A 4063-nucleotide genomic window follows, 5' to 3' on the forward strand; every position below is an offset into this window, starting at 1 on the left:
CATCGGTGCCCTGCATATAGCAGGAGCGATTGGTGGGAAGGACATTTCAGCCCGTGCTTTTCCCCACCTACCAGCTCCCTCTCGCACCGCCACTAGGCCGCCGCCCACGATTCTGGTGAAAGTAGCCGGCGGGATCACGCCGAAAGGCCGCCACACGCACGAGGTTGCCCGCCGCCCCCTCTCCTCCTGAGTCGGCGAGCAGTAAAGTTGCAGAACTGCGACCCTTGGTCGCAGGCGGCCGGGTTTGGCTTTTTCGTCCGCCACTGGCTGCGCCAAGCGATGGAATGGTCGGGGAGCACCTCACGCAGCCCCGGACAAGTCCCATCGCCGCATGAAGATACGAGTTCATCCTGTCGCCGTCGTTGACAGTTTGCCGGCATGGATTTGGTCGGTCGTCCGTCGGGCTCGGCGCTCGTGCAGAGGCTCTATGGCTCGCCGATGCCACTCATACAGTGCGACGACTGCACGTGGACGATGCTGCGGCTAACTTCGGGCACGCCGAAGCACCCCGGATGGGTGTTCTTCAAATGCGAAAACGACGGGGTACGTGTTGTTTTCATTCGGCTTTGGTGCCACATTCTTTGGTTCAATTGAGATAGCTCATTTCAAACATCATCATGTGTGTAGGAAGATGGATGCTCATTTTGGTTTTGGGAGGGCGAATACATTAATTTATTGATTGAAAGAAACTTAATAGACGTTCGTGCACTCCTCACTAGAATCGAAGGCAATGAAGCGGTTGCATGTGCAACTAGAGGGGAAGCAACGTCTGCTTCTTTAGAACCAAAGAAGAAGAATGAAGAATGCAAAATCAAGAATCCACATATCAACAATGAATGCATGGAGAAGATATTGGTCCAACTAGTGGGAGCAGTTATGAAAGTTGGAAATCTTCTAAAATGCTTAATTGTGGTTCTTGTTTTCTTTGGTCTTGCTATTCTAGCAAAGATTTGGTGATGTCCTATGTATCCAATATTGTTAAAAAAGCAAAGAAATGCATTGTCTTGTGTCAAATTGAGGTGCAAATTTAGGATTTGTGGGCGGCGGGAGCGGCACCGGACCAGATCCTGCAAAGCCGACCGTACAAGAGCATATTCCGCGAATATCCTTTTATACGGGTCCGTCTTGCGGGGTCTGCCTCTGCGGGCGTCCGCGCCGGCCCGCAAAGCCGTTTATCCGCAAACTGCAAACGCGTTTTGCGGGTCGGCGTTATGTGGGGTCTGCTAGAGTTGCTCTTAAAGGGAAACACATCTAATCACCTGACTGATCACAGCTCATGCGTCCGCCGTCTTCCCTGAACGCCACGTGCCCATGGGCCACCACCACTTAGATTTGCAACTGGCCCGTTGTTGCAATCTTGCCACCGCAACAACTGGTATGTTGCAGTCCCACGAAGGCGCGGCGGTACATCCAGATACCGTAACGTTGAACGAGAGACGCTCGTCACCCGATGCTTCAATGCACACTGCCAACCGCCCACCTCGCCGAAGAGGAGGATGGCGGCAAGGTTTGCAGTCGGGGTCGAGCGCGGTGGCCACCGTTGTCGCACACCTTCATCACGACCGTCAGCAGTGCACGGTGCACACACCTTGCTGGAGAGGAGGATGGCGGCGAGGCGACCTGGTAGGAGGTCCATCGCTCGGCGGCGGTGCGACAACGAGGACAGGTGGCGCTGCTCCTCCCGCACCACGTTCGTTGAGAGCTCGCCGCGAATTCTTGCAACATCCTCCCTCTTGCAAAATAGATTTCTGCAGCATCAACGATGTTGCAAAACTTTCTTCCGTAACACTTGTTAAAATTCCGCAACATTAGTCTTGTTGCAAAAAATTTATTCAACAATATCTCTGTTGCAAAAGTACTGCAACATGAACTTTGTTGCAAACCTTTGAGCGCAACATCACCCTAGTTGCAAAACTGACAGATGAATCTGGCGCCCATGCTAAATCCAATGCCTAGGGAGGCGCCGGATCTTTTTAAAAGATTCGCCGGCCGACGCGTAGCGTTGCCTTTGTTAAATGGGGTATGACGGATGAAATTCTTTTAAATAGGGTAATTAGTGTTAAAAATGTCAAACTTAGGGGTAAAAAGTGTGATTCACTCTTTTTTTATAATACTTCAACCTAATAGAGCTATGTGCATGCTCTGTAAACGATGATTGGGTGATTCGCGTCATTATTTGAATCATCTCATCAGTTTTTATATGCATGGAGTCATTAGAGAAGGCTTTGACTAGTCTAACCAACAAGTAGATGTGGCACTGTCTCCTGATCCGCTGAACCTCCTGTCAAGCACATATGCGCATGCAACAAGCATTTACTCTGCATCATTCTGATTAAAAAGGGATGCAATCGCACGGACAATTTCTCATGCATGCAATAATTTGGAAAGCAGGACCCACAACATGACATGACAGGTTCTCAGCAAAAAAGAACTATGTAACTGCCAGGAAACGAACGCCCAACAAGTGGTATCTCTGTCCGAAATTCGCATTCAGATTGTACTGCATATCCATCATATTTTATGCGCTCATAATGATACGATATTCGAGAAATAACTGGCACATACAGCTGATCGATTGACCAGTCTTGCTTGTGGTCCATGCCTTGCATCATCTTTGTTTTGGACGGAGTTTCGATCGTGGCGTACGGATCTGTCTCTCACGCGTGCATGGCTGATGTATAGTGCATTACATATTTTTTTTAATAATGCATATTTTTTAAGAAGGATGAATAATGCATGCTCGAAAAAGAAAAGGAATGATCGAGCACTAATATAGACATTACATACCATAAAACAGTATCAAGAGAGAAGGGAAACACGATTCTAACACCTCTCAGTTGAGTGCTTACTGCGGAGTTTTTTCGGAAAGTGGAGGACAGAGTGTACCAAGAAGTTACATATGTTACGAAAAGAGAAAACAATTTAGAAAAACTAGGCGTAGTTTCGTAGAAAAAAATGTCCATCCAGAGGTTGTAGGTCGTCTTCCAATTAATCACAGTGTAGAACAAGTTGAACTGATTATAGACGATAGTGCTATGCGTACGATAAAATTCGTCCAATGACTGTGATTAGACTCAGTATGGCAGCATCACCTAAGTGATTTCATCCACCACCCATCAGGCCCCCATCAGCCTCCGCGTTGTACATCCATTGTAGCACAACTGCCAGTACATACGTACCGCCCCCATCAGCCTCAGCGTTGTACATCCATTGCAGCACAACTGCCAGTACATACGTACTACCTTTCACCTGCATGCAACTTCTGAGAGCAGAGGGGTGAAAAAAAAAGGTACAAACCTACCTAATTACTTGCTGTAAAAAGAACTAGCTAATTATTTCATTCACCGTCATACCCAGCCATGTTCGTAGTAAACTTCTCTTAGTTTTGTTGCACTGCTGTGGCTAAGATCAGATGCATATCATGCATAGGAGCACTTCTTCAGTTGACAGGTCATACTCCAAAATTAAACATTAATGCATCATATATAGTACATGTGCAACTATTTCACTAGTAAGAGTGTAGCATCATGATCAATGTTGCTCAACAGCCACCAATAGTACCATACTATTACTGGCCCCACCTGATGACGGAGAGATGCACACATTTGGAAGCAACTAAAAGGGTAGAAGATATTCAAACAAAAGGACGACTTTTCAAAGGAAATATTGGTAGCCAAATCTCCTGATCCACCCAATCATTGTACCCTAACCGCTTACAAGTGTTTTGCATGTACCATGCAGGTGGTGGGGTTTTAATTTCATCCACACATCAGCCTACTCAAATGGAAAGTTCAAGGTAACCTTTTATCGGCAAGATAGCTAGATCAAACATGACTACGAAACATCGGGATAATGTCAATGAACATGATAGATAGAAAATAAATGCGCAATTAATAGTAATACTGACATAAATATACTTATTTTCAAGTATAACATGTTTAGGGGGCAAAAGTTCTTTGAAAGCTCATCTATTTTCAAGTAATGTTGATTCACTTAATAGTAAGCCATGCATATATATTATTCTTGTTATTTTTGTGAAATGTATATTATTGTTGTTTATGTG

This window comes from Triticum dicoccoides, chromosome 6B, assembly GCF_002162155.2.
Source record: "Triticum dicoccoides isolate Atlit2015 ecotype Zavitan chromosome 6B, WEW_v2.0, whole genome shotgun sequence".
In the NCBI taxonomy this organism is placed as follows: domain Eukaryota; kingdom Viridiplantae; phylum Streptophyta; class Magnoliopsida; order Poales; family Poaceae; genus Triticum; species Triticum dicoccoides.